The 13,272-nt window shown below is 47.6% G+C and overlaps 1 protein-coding gene across 1 annotated transcript in view; it reads left to right on the top strand.

Moving 5' to 3' along the window:
• LOC119172983 (uncharacterized) overlaps nucleotides 1-13,272 on the top strand; it is a 1,299,788-nt gene that overhangs the window by 1,148,440 nt on the left and 138,076 nt on the right. The gene's annotated exons all lie outside the window — the stretch shown is intronic.

Raw genomic sequence — 13,272 nt, 5'->3', positions numbered from 1 at the left:
GCAAAATCTTCAGAAGGCTGGAGTAGGTATTTTTTCTAATCAACTTAATTGGTCTTTTGTGCTCCGATTGCCTGGCTTCACACCAATTTATCTCGCAGAATTCCTGGCTATTACATTGGCTCTTCGAAAACTAAGTTATCAGCAATCAAAAGCTGTTATTATTTCGGATGCATTGTCTGTATGTACACACCTAACGTCCGCAAAGCAGTCTCCTCTTCTCAGGATATTTTGGTCTCTCGTACCGCACAGCCTATCAGAAGTTCGGTTTATTTGGGTCCCCGGACATGCTGGAATTGTACTAAATGAAATTGCTGATTGGCTCGCTTAGGCATCACTAAATTTCCCGGTGGTGCTAGTAGCCCCACAGTTTCCTTTTATTACTGCCGAACAATTCAAACGCCTGCTAATCTTAAAAATCAACGAAACGTCTCTCCTACAATCTGAAGAATTTCGGCACTTGCAATTCACATGGAACACCGCAAAATGCCTTTCCAGTCAATGTGAGGTGATGCTCACAAGCTTTCGCTGTAGAGTTCCTCGGTTAGATTTTTATCTCAACAAATCAGGATTTTCAATAACTAATTTATGTGCAGTTTGCAATGAACCGGAAACAATAGATCACTTTTTTCTCACATGTCGCCGCTTCGCCTCACTGCGATGAATAATTCTTGAAAGACCGATTGGTATGCTCGAATTGCCCGTCAATACACCCACCCTACTATCGTTTAGAGCCAGTCAGTTGGGTAAGGGCCGCAGTGCTATTCTGTCAGCACTACATAAATTCATTCAGGCAACCGGAAAGACACGCTGCTAGTGGTACTGCCAGTTATATTCAATTCTTTGTCCCACTAATAATTCTTGTTAATTTGTTTTATATATTCTGGTTTATCGCATTGTTCTGCACTTTTTCACGTTTTTAAAGGAACATTATTATTGTTCCTATCTAATTTCTGTTTCTTTTTTAGCAAGCGTTGTGAAAAAATTATCTATTATGAGGTACAGTGTGGCCAATCCTCCATGTGGGTATGAGCCAAGATATCCTAGGCGACAAGACAAGACGAGGTACACAGGCCGGTTCCGCCATTACCACTTGACTTGTCGTGACCACTCTCCTGTTTTATACAAGAGTGCCGCTCTAAAACGCCTCATTTTAATTGGTATCGCATAATACAGGAATTGCGAAACAGTACGTTGCCTCTAGTCGCTACGATGTCCACGGACGACGATCAACAGGCGGCCGCCTCGGCTCCAACTACTGTAGCTCCTGCCTGTCTCGGCTCCTTTCGGCAACGCGATCCGCCTACCTTCAGTGGAACCAATGACGAGGACGTGGTAGACTGGCTGGACGAATACGACCGGGTCAGCAAGCACGACAAGTGGGACGATGCGCACAAGCTTACTGTCGTCCAACTTTATTTGACCGACGTCGCCAGTTTGTGGTACCATAATCACGAGAGAGACCTCCCCACCTGGTCGGTTTTCCGAATGGCGTTTGCGGACTTGTTTCGCCATCCAGTGCTTCGCAAACTAACAGCCGAACAGCGCTTGCATACTAGGGCTCAGGAGAATGGTGAGAATTACACCAGTTATATTGAAGATGTGGTTGACCTTTGCCGGCGTGTCAACTCAGCCATGAGAGAAGCCGAGAAGATCAAACACTTCTTGAAAGGCGTGACTGACGACGCATTTCAGATGCTTGTCGCCAAGAGCCCGCAAACGGTAGCGGAAGTGATCTAACTTTGACAGAGTTATGACGAGCTCTTGAAACAGCGTGACACCACTCGTCATGCCAGTGCGCCATGTGCAACAATCTCCGCGTTAACGTCGGCTGGCACTGCTATAGACCACACCACTTTGGTTCTCGAGATCAAGCAATTTGTACGAGAGGAGGTCGCACGCCAGTTGTCCTTCGTGTCTTATACCTCCGAAGGTGCCCCATCTACTTTAGCGCCATCAATAGAGCGAGTAGTCCAGGAGCAAGTGTCCGATGCGCTACCAACAGCTCACGCACCACCTGTGGCTGCTTCACTGACCTATGCCGAAGCACTGAACGGAACCCGGCGTCCTCCTGTCGCGAACGCCCACGTTGCTTTGTCGCGAACGCCTACGTCCACGCGCCCGTTTGTCGTACCGACTGAGCCTATGTACCAGGCTGCCCGTCCTTTCTCCGGCCACCACCAGCACGCTTTCAGAACCCTTGGCGCACTCAAGACAACCACCCCATATGCTTCGCCTGTGGAAGTGCGGGTCACGTGGCGCAATTTTGTCGACGGCGTGAGTTTTTCCTGCGCGAAGACGTCCGGCCCAAGAAATATGATTTTTCACCACGACCGGAGCCTGCTGAATCTGGCAAGCCTGCCACCATGGACACATTTTCACCTCGCCGGAACTTCAAGAGACACCAGTCGCCTTCACCTCGAAGCCACTCCTTTTCCCTATGCTACGCCGACCTCGCCCTGTCCCTGAGAAAAACTAGGAGCCGCAGTTCCTGGGGCAAGAACTGCGGATCTTTTGAACTCCAGAACACCTTGTTTTTCGCCGTGCAACGGCGTTTTTGTCTCCATTCAAGGTATACCTGTTTTTTCATTGGTCGATACTGGCGCCGCAGTGTCTGTAATAACTGAAAAACTTTGCCGTCGACTAAAAAAGTCACAATGCCTCTTCACGAATTTGTTTTTTGAGCACTGCGAGCGAGCAACCAATTCGCCCTTTTGCTGCATGCACAGCACGTGTCTCTATTGCTGACGATATTTATGTCGTCGAGTTTGTAGTGCTTCCGCAGTGCTCCCTTGACATTATATTAGGCTGGGACTTTCTCTGCACTCATCATGCCGTCATCAACTGTGCTTGCGCCGAAGTGGAGTTCGCGCTGTTATCGGACGCTGCTTCACTCGACTCATCCCTTTCACCTGCAAAAGTTTTCGTTACCACCGACGCTTTCCTGTGTCTTCTCTAGTGGCCCAACTGTTCTTTTTACGCCTTCTGAAACAGCTGCTCGCCGCAAGTGCTTCCTGATCCCTTTCGCCGTTCTGAACAATCACGGTGGATCAAGTGCGACTTATGTTTCCAATCTGTTTCCCTCGCCTTCCAAGTTACTGTGCGGAGAGGGCCTGAGGTTTGCTGATGACATTGATCCATCAAGTTCACGTGTAGTTTCTGACCACTCGACAACGCCACCTATTGACGCTGTTGATTGCTGCACGTCACCCTCTTCCCCATCATTAACCAACGCAATTTCGCGCTGCATCGACACCTACCTTACGTACGGCCCAGCAGCGCGCCGACATCATCGCCCTTCTCGAGCGCTTCCGCGCCAGCTTTGATCACCAGCAACTGACTTTGGGCCGTGCTTCCACAGTATCTCACCAAATCGACACTGGCCTTCACGCTCCTTTACGTCAGCGTCCATATCGGGTATCGGCATCTGAGCGTCGTATAATTGTGGAGCAGGTTGACGACATGTTAAAGCGCGGCGTTATTGAACCCTCTAACAGCCCGTGGGGCTCCTAAGCTGTTCTAGTCAAGAAAAAGGATGGCTCAATAAGATTCTGCGTCGACTACCGCTGGTTGAATAAGATCACGCGCAAAGATGTTTACCCGCTACCTCACATAGACGATGCCCTTGACTGCTTACAAGGCGTGGAGTTCTTTTCGTCACTACATCTGCGCTCAGGTTATTGGCAGGTTCCCATGACTGAGGCTGATCGCCCCAAGACGGTTTTCGTTACCCCCGATGGCTTATACGAATTTAACGTCATGCCATTTGGGCTCTGCAAAGTGCCTGCCACTTTTGAGCGCATGATCGACAACATCCTCCGTGGCCTGAAATGACAGACACGTCTGTGTTATTTAGACGATGTCGGGATATTTTCAAGCGACTTTTCAACGCATCTTCAGCGCCTCGAGACAGTGCCCACTTGCCTCACCTCCACCGGTCTTCAGCTCAACATGAAGAAGTGCTATTTTGGCGCTCGAAAACTCCTAATTTTGGGCCATGTTGTATCTATAGATGGCATTCTTCCGGATCTGACGAAACTCTGTGCCGTTGCCGAATTTCTTAAGCCGAACACATTAAAAGAACTTCGCAGCTTCATCGGTTTATGTTCATATTTTCGTCGTTTTATTCGCAACTTCGCCTCCATCATATCACGCTTGACTGACCTTCTTGCTGGCAACAGCGACCTTTTTAGTATGTCATCAGCTTGTGATGTTGCATTCGCCACATTCTGCCACCTTCTTACGTCACCTCCTGTACTGAAACATTCTGATCCTCTTGCCTCGACGGAAATACACACGGATGCTAGCGGAGTTGGTCTCGGTGCTGTGCTCGCCCTGCGTAAACCCGGATTTGATGAGTACGTTGTCTCTTACACCCGCCGTGCACTCACAAAAGCAGAAGCCAACTATTCAGTCCCCGAAAAAAAGTGTATGGTCATCATATGGGCTATAGGCAAGTTTCGACCCTATCTTTACGGGCGCCCATTCAGCGTGGTTAGAGATTATCGTGCATTAGGTTGGCTCTCCTCGTTAAAAGATCCCACCGGCCGTCTTGCCCATTGGGCGCTTCAGCTACAAGAGTACGACATTCACGTCGTTTACCGATCTGGGCGAAAACATTCCGACGCAGACGCTTTGTTTCGATCACCTTTACGATGTAGTGACAAGTCACCGTCTTCGCCTGCCCCCGACATATCTGCACTTAGTGTCAGCGACATGCTACAGGAGCAATGAAAAGATCCTTGGATCGCTTCACTTATCAACTTGTTGAGTCGAACTCCCTCGCAAAATATCCCAAGAGGTACCCGCCGTCAAATACAGCACTTCTTTATCAGAGATGGTTTACTCTACAGACGGAATTATCTCTCCGAAGGACGCCAATGCCTCCTAGTTATTCCCAGACGTCTCCACTCAGACATATGCGCCTTCTATCACGCCAACCCACAATGCGCCTATGCTGGAGTGTTAAAAACCTGCACCCGCTTGTCCCACCGCTACTACTGGCATGGAATGTATTGCTTCGTTCATCGCTACATACGTTCCTGTTTCACTTGCAAGCGCCGGAAGAATCCCACTCCAAGTTCTCCAGCTCCACTACAACCCATACCATGTCCTGCCCGACCGTTTGACCGTGTTGGTAGCGATCTGTATGGACGTCTTTCGATTACACCGGCTGTAAATCGCTGAATAATCGTCGCTATCGATCACCTTACGTGCTACGCAGAAATGTCACCACTCTCTTCTGCGTCAGCGAGTGACGTCGGTCGTTTCATAATGCATCAGATCATTTTACGTCATGGTACACCACGTGAACTCCTGAGTGACCGAGGGCGTGTGTTTTGTCGGACGCCGTCAAATCACTTCTCAAAGAATGCCAAGTCATTCATCGCACCACCACCGCATATCATCCTCAAACTAATGGCATTACAGAATGATTAAACCGTACATTGGGAGATATGCTGTCAATGTACGTCACAACCGATCACTCCAACTGGGACAGTATTCTCCTTTTTGTAATATACGCGCATAATACTGCTGTCCAGACGACCACTGGTTTCTCTCCATACTTCCTCTTTTATGGTCGCGAGTCCCCTTGCACGCTAGACACCATCCTTTCTTACCGCCCATATGTTGCTGAGTCGACGACGATGTCACAAGCTGCTAAATACGCGAAAAAGTGTCGTCAGCTTGCCCGCTCCCTAACAAGTGCTGAACAGCAACGCCAGAAACACCACCGCGATAGCCCAACGCCTCCGGCTTTTTATGCATCGGATTACCTTCTCTGGCTTTGCATCCCTTCAACCAGCCCTGGTCTCTCAACGAAACTGATGTGCAAGTATAACGGCCCTTACCGTGTGGTTAAACAAACTTCACCCGTCAATTACATCGTGCAGCCGCTTGAGCAACCTCATGATCAATGACGCCGTGGATGTGAGACCATCCACATAGACCACCTAAAACCGTATTACGACCCTCTATTGTCTCCTGCCCACGAGTCGCCAGGATGGCTCTTTTCTGGAGGGGAGGAAAATGTAGTGAAGAAGAGGAGTGCTACTCGGATAGGCAGGGGGTACCACTCAGTCTGTGAAGAACACGACGTATGGTTGGCTGAGTACACAGGCTGGTTCTGCAATTACCACTTGACTTGTCGTGACCGCTCTCCGGTTCTATAAAAGAGTGCTGCTCTAAAACGCCTCATTTTAATCTGGTGATAACGAACTTTTTTGCAATAAGATAACATCTGGATGAATCTGAAAAATTAAAACGTTGAGGTCAGTAGAAGCAGCCAATACGGAATGACAGTCCCACTGCAGCACTCTCATCTTCCGATGGCAAAAGCACTGCAGAGGCAGAGCATCTTCAAGAATGTTAGCTGTACCCTTGGCCTGAGGCAGAACTTTCTTTGATTTATAGTTAGTACAAGTATCGGAAACCTTTAGCGGAGGCCCCCTTCGTTTCTGTGCGCTCGGGTCAACATCCATGCTCGCACATTTCTGTATATCTGCATGGTACACTTGTTAGTTTGAAGAACAACCACTCATTGCAAACAAGCTAGAACTAGGACACTACTTTGAGGGCATCGTCTGAACACTGTTTACTTGTGAGGGAATAATACCTTGGCTGTGACCAACAGTCGGAACACTACCCACTTGTGGCAATAGCCCAATTTGTGACGCTAATAGCCCACTAAGGCTTTGGGACGCAGTCTCTATGACACGTTCCATTCATTTTTCCATAGCTTTCTCGAAGGTTCTGTGATCACTTGCGAAATAGTGCCCTCAATTATTGCCTGGTGACGTGCAGTTACGCTAGCATAACCATTCTCTTTTATTTACCGCCGAAACAACCTCCCTGCGTGAGCATCACCTTTTGTCCATTATATCTGAAACTTGTTTCTCTTGGTTTCTAGCTGGGCCTGTAGGGTTATCAGCCTTGTGTATACCTCCACACAGGCAGCATTTGAGAAATTGAGCAGAGCAGTCATCCATGGAGTGACTCTCATTACAAGAACAACAGTACAAAGTATATTTACAATCACCCATACTTTGACCATAGCGCCAGCAGTTGCGATATTGTAGTAGGCGTGAGGCAAGCGGGTCTACTCTAAAGAATAAAGACTACACTTAATTTCCGAAGGACAAACATACCGGCAAACGTGGCTATCACCGACTCAGTCATGACCCGCTTGTTGTCGACTGTTCTGTCGCACCGGTATTTAGCTATCGCACCACACCACAGAAAGCTTTTCGAGTGTATCCTCAGGGCTTAAGCTGGTATCTACACTGCGAACGACCCCTTGGTGCATGCAAGGTTTGGCGGGATGAAAGCATTCACTTTCGTCCATACAAATGTCGAGCATTTCAGAAGGTCATGCATACAGGCTTGGGCAGGCGATCTACGAATTGTCCCACTGAATATCAGTAATATGACGGTAGGGGTGCGTGGCCGACTAGAGCTCAGCTTGTACCGCTTTCCAGTTGGTAAGCCGAATAGTTCCTTCATGCAGGGGCACTATAGCTACAGGAATACTGTTTACACCACTGCGAAAGAACGCTTCAAGTGGCATTTCATCAGGTGGAAGAGAGGACGACCAAGGCGAAGACTGCCCCTGGCCACCTTCTGAAAAAATTGTCGACATCAGCTCAGCTAGCAAAATAAATTGTAAATGGTATAACAACCTCTATTATTTAGATCTCCGTGACCCTTCGACCAAACTCCCGAGTGCTCACTCAGCTTTCGCAGAAGGCCGGTCGCCAAGACATGACAGATCTTTTAGAACTAAGCTTGTGCCTTAAAATAACAAAAGGACCCCCGGTTCGCTTCGCAGGAATGGTACGGCCTCCCGCGCAACGAGTTGGGAGCCCTCCAGGCAGAGTGGCTTCACCACTGGGTGCCGCGTCACAGCGCCGAAGCCCGCCTGTCTCGTGTTTATAAATCGTTGGGGGTTCGGCTGGCACTGGGGCTCGAACCCGGCACCTCCCGTAGTGGCGGCGGAACTGCTGCATTGTTCTTGTTCTTCTTATACTACGGCTCACACCTAATAAGAGGGATTGGCTGATATTTTAGTGGTTTTATCAAATCCTATTTATTTTTAAAACAAAAAACGTTATGCATATGGCGACACACAAAGATAATAGCAGAGATTAGCTACTTAATCCTTTGGTTTCATTGTGATTTTCACCGTTCACTTCTTTGGTTTAGCGGCGAAGTTCCTTAGTTTCGAGTCTTGTCTCTTCGTCGGTGTCCCATAGTATGACCGTTGTCGTGGCTTGCATGCGCTTACAGCGCCAGCTGCGAGCGTGCCGATCGTAGGTAGAAGAGGAGAACAATTATCGCGGGTGTGCTCATCGCACGCTGTTTCTTTTGATGTGGCGTCCCAAGAGCTATACAACGCGTTTGCTCCTGGCTCTCTCTGTAAACCTGACTTGCGCTTATCCGTTCTAAGAATCATTAAGAAGGCACGCATGTCACCGTTAGCCCTGATGCATATGACCTTGCGTCGGTTGGACGAAACTTACTTTGACTGCATACATGTTTACACCGATAGGTCTACTAGTTTCAACAGCTCTACAGGAGCAGTGGTTGTTCTATCTGGTAATGTGTTGCTTTAATACAAGTTCTCCCACACCACGACGTCAACAGCAGCAGAACTCGAAGCGCTTCAAGGTGCAGTCAAGTGCATTCTACGGCAGCAACCTAATCAATGGCCCATTTCTCGCAACTCTAGGTTAGCCTTACGGACACTATGGTTCGTGAGGCAGCACGGATTAAACGAACAATCAGTATTTCAAATAAGGCATGACTACCACGAATATCTCGGCGAAGGTCACGCTATTGTATTTCAATGGTTGCCGAGTAGTTGTGGAATTGTCGGCAATGACCGCGCGGGTGAAGCTGCTCGGTCGGCTCATGACCAAGACCTGCGTGCGCCCATACCACTCTTGAGAACGGACGCTGCAAGGTGACTACAATCACTCGCTCGCCATATAACTCTCCTGCAACGGAATACGCCGGCATTCTCTAACGCGTGCCTGTACTCGATCAACCCAAGCTTGCAACTTCATGTGCCATCCGCGCTCCCACGACACGCTAAAGGTTTGCTGTGTCGCATGAGGTTGGGTGTGGCATTTACGAATGCGTATTCTTGTCTACTTGGAATGACGAGCAGTTCAGCATGGAACATCTGCGCATGTGAAGAGACGCTTGAGCACAATTTATGCCACTGCCCGACATATGAGTCTAAACTAGGTACTATGGAAGCCAAGCTCTGTCAGCTAGATTCACGACCGCTTACACAAAAGACGATTCTGGAACCTTTGCCGATCGTTTCGCATACGCACGAAGCCAGGAAAGCCCTTTTGTACTTCTTCAGGATCAACAGACTTCACGAGCGCTAGTGAAAGTACAGCGTGAGACCACGCTCTGTGTTCTCGAGCCGACTATTCATCCCTCTTTGTCTTACTCTTCTTCTTTTGTATCTCTTTCCATTCTATTATTCCCCTTTCCTAGCACCCAAAGGGTAGGGTAGCCAACCGAGCCAAGCTTGGTTAACCTCCCTGTCTCTGCTTTCTATTTCTTTCTCTTTCTCATGGTCATAGACTGAAATTCTATATGAAAGAAAGAAAGAAACAAGAAAAGAAGAAACTAAAAAACGGAAGAAAGAAAAAAGAAGTTGGAGAAGGAATGTACGGGGGTTAATGTTTTCCCGCAGCTTCGCCCATTCAACTTGTGCTTATGGTGTGTTTTTTTATGGCGAACCATTTCTTAGGGAATTTTGGCGAGCTTAACTGCATATATATATATATATATATATATATATATATATATATATATATATATATATATATATATATATATATATATATATATTATTTATTTATTTATATTTATATATTATGACATGGATGGCCTGAAGGACATGATTTACATGTCATGGTTTAGATGCTCCTGAAGTGGTTTTTGTTCACAAGAAATATTGTAAAACTGATCGTATTGAAAAACAGAACAAAAGTGAAAGACCCTCTCTTGGAAATCATGACATGCCTGTCATGCAAGAACATGAGTACATGCCACGCTCATGATGCGCTCGGGGTCGTTTCGCTACCTTCACATACACCAAATTGGGCATTACGTGACGTTAATGAATGATGAAGGCATATGACTGGCGCGCACTTGATAATCATGACATTGGTGTCATATAAGAACATCACTTCAGCCCATGCTCATGATGCGGTCGCGGTCGTTTCTCTATCTTCGTATATACCAAATATTGTATTACGTAACGTGAATCGATGACGAAGGTATATGACTCGTGCAAGCATGTAATACTGTAATACTGGCATGTAATACTACTGGCATGTCGTGTAATACTGGCATGCGTCTTATGTAAGAACAAAACTACATGCTACGCTCTAAATGTTGTAGTGGTCCTTTCACCAGATTCACATATACCAAATTTGCTGTAACGGGACGAGAACAAATGGCGAAGATACGGACTATTAGAAATATAATATTCATTACATGCGTGTCGTTTAAAACTTGACAACTTGCTACGCACATGGGGTGCTCGTGCCTATTTCGCTAGCTTCAGCTATATGTTTGGTATTAGTTTGGTATCACGTGACATGAATGGATGACCAGCACAAATGCCAGGAGCAAACATTATAATCTTGTCAATGAAATCGTGTATGGCACGATTCTCGTCCGCCTTGTAACATTGTGTTCCTTTTAATGTGACAATTCAACATTCCTCATTTGTGTTTCAAATATAATTGATTCCCACTGTACGTAAGATCTACCAATCATTTTTCGCTTGTGTCATCCTCGGTGTTTTTGACGCATTTCTCCATGTTGTGATGCATATTGACGCTAGCGCGATGCTTGCGTTCACTGCAAGCATTCGTATACCGGCCCGCGCCCCATATCACCTCTCACTTTCTGCGCGACCCTTTTGCAACAATGTTCCCCTTGTCTGGACACAAGGGCCCTTCTGCCCGAAACTTTTCAAGATATGTCAAAGAGCTACTATCCCTTCACCTGTGTGACGTGTTTGGGGTACTTTTAACGGATAGCGTTAGAAAGCTGGTGTCGCAAAAATCCGGTCGTTGGCGTCGTCCCCGTTGGTTTTGAGCCAAAAATCGTCTGTGCGTCTGTGAGTGATAAAGCAAGTTACAGAGATCGTCACGGGAGGCCGCTACTTGTTCACGCATCCGCACTCGATCACACTGAAGAAGCCTCGCATTCGAAGAAAATAAGTGCTCTAGGTCACGAGGCGCAGCAGTTTCTTCGCCTCTGCTACCCCTCTCTGCTTAGCTTCCAGCGCTTTCGTCGGGACGAGAGAAGAGATAGGGCAATTGCAGCATTTGGCAAGCCTTTGTAACTCCAGTCGCACAGGACGTATTTTTAAAACTTTTGCACTGTTGAATTCGTGAGGCAATAAGCTCTTCTGTTGAATTATTTTCATGGTTATTTAAAAAAGTGTTTCAGGGACCCTTTAACGCGTTTTGTTCAACAGGACTCATGACGAAAACGAGCTCATTCCGCAATTTGTAGGCTTACTTAGGAAGCTTCAAGCTATGTCATAAAAGGCCGCGATAGTGTGGCGATCTACGATAAAAAGACACAGGAACTTTAAAACAGTTCTAAAAATGAACAAGTGTGTCCATCTAGCATAAAACGTATCACACCTTTCCAGAGACGTTGATCGAGCAAACAGCAAATGCTAGTTAATGTGCTTATATCTGTGAGGCATTGTGAGACTCTTTATGCCTCCGATATGGCGAGTGCGCGGCGTGTATCTTGGAGGCCATGCAACTCTTGCTTCAGATCAAAAACCTGTATGTACCTGAGACGTCCCCCGCTACGCCACCGATTACCAGAAAGAGGGAAGACCACTCAACCCCTTGTCTATCCGGTTTCCTCTTGGCTACGTGTCTCAATCATTTCTTACATACAGGGATTCGTGCTGGGGCCGAAAAGTAAGAGACGCTACGACCTGTTTCTGTTTGCTGATTCATTTAATTTATTACTAACTGCAAACATCGTATACCCGCGTACATCAACCACTACACAAAATTATAACACATGATTTAGACACTCGCGACGTTCGACACAGGGCAGGCACATAAAGAAAGTAACTGTAACAATAGAAGGGTATGCATAAAAAAACAAGACGATACAAACGATAAAGTTATCAATGAATAAAACCGCGCAATGTCTCAACGCGCCACCTCCCTTTCCGCAAAGCTAATCTAAATAAGATGCATAAAGTCCGTTTCACGAAAGTTTCATATTGACGGGGGCCTCGGAGCTGGCTGTTCAAGTCGGGGCTCAGGGCTTCTTCCTGGGGTCATTGTCCGATTCGTCGGCGCCTTCATCGTCTTCTTCATCGTCGCCTTCGTCGTGCCTCTCAGTGATTTCCATCTTAGTCCTCTTTCGTAATGTTCCATTCACTCGCCTCCTATCCCCCACTTTCATTCCTCATTGTACTGTCCTTGCCGCAGTCATCATCTCATCGCCCCTCATCACTATCTCTTCGCACCATTATCTTCCTTTTTCATTCCCTCTCTTTACCATCTCGAGGTCATCGTATCGTGTTCCTCTGACCTTCTCGTATCGTCTCGTAGTCCCTTTTTGCCAGACCCGACTCCGCCATACCGGGGCACCAAACCAGTCGCCACTCCACGCGGCATAGCTTTTCTTCTCAGTCCGAGTGTATCATCTTCGGCGGCCGCCCCCGCGGCCTACACCAGTAGAGGACCCTCTCCCAAACAAAGCCAAGCAAGTAACAATGTAGAAACTCAAGCCTCAGGGAGAGTGATGGGCGAGCCGTCCGAAGACACTTTAATTACGGGTGAACAATGGTCCCAATGCTTCTGGTACTTGGTGAGCCGATGTCCAGACCAAGTCTCAACGTTTCTATGCAGCTCGGTGTCTCCCGCGAAATTCTCCGTAGCCGCCGCTTCTTCGTCATTCACTGCTGGGTGTGGCCATCCTCGCAGAACGCAGTAATGAGTCCTGGAGCCACGGAGTCCGAGAGAAGTCAGACCGGACCCGGCCCAAGCGCCGCGGCAGCGTCGCAATCCCCGAACCAACAAAAGGTGCTCTGCTGCTCCTCCATGCCCCAAATCTGAATGGTGCGCGCCGATTATCTCCACCGTACACTGCTAAATGGTCTGTAGACGACAAGGCGCCGCCCGGTCCTCGTGTTTGCGCGGGGGAGCCCGTGAGAATAGTAGAAATAATCCTTCTGGTTCTTCACTCCAGAATGCCCAT

The sequence above is a fragment of the Rhipicephalus microplus genome, chromosome 4 (assembly GCF_043290135.1).
Source record: "Rhipicephalus microplus isolate Deutch F79 chromosome 4, USDA_Rmic, whole genome shotgun sequence".
NCBI lineage: Eukaryota > Metazoa > Arthropoda > Arachnida > Ixodida > Ixodidae > Rhipicephalus > Rhipicephalus microplus.
This window is presented reverse-complemented; position numbering and strand designations above follow the sequence as displayed.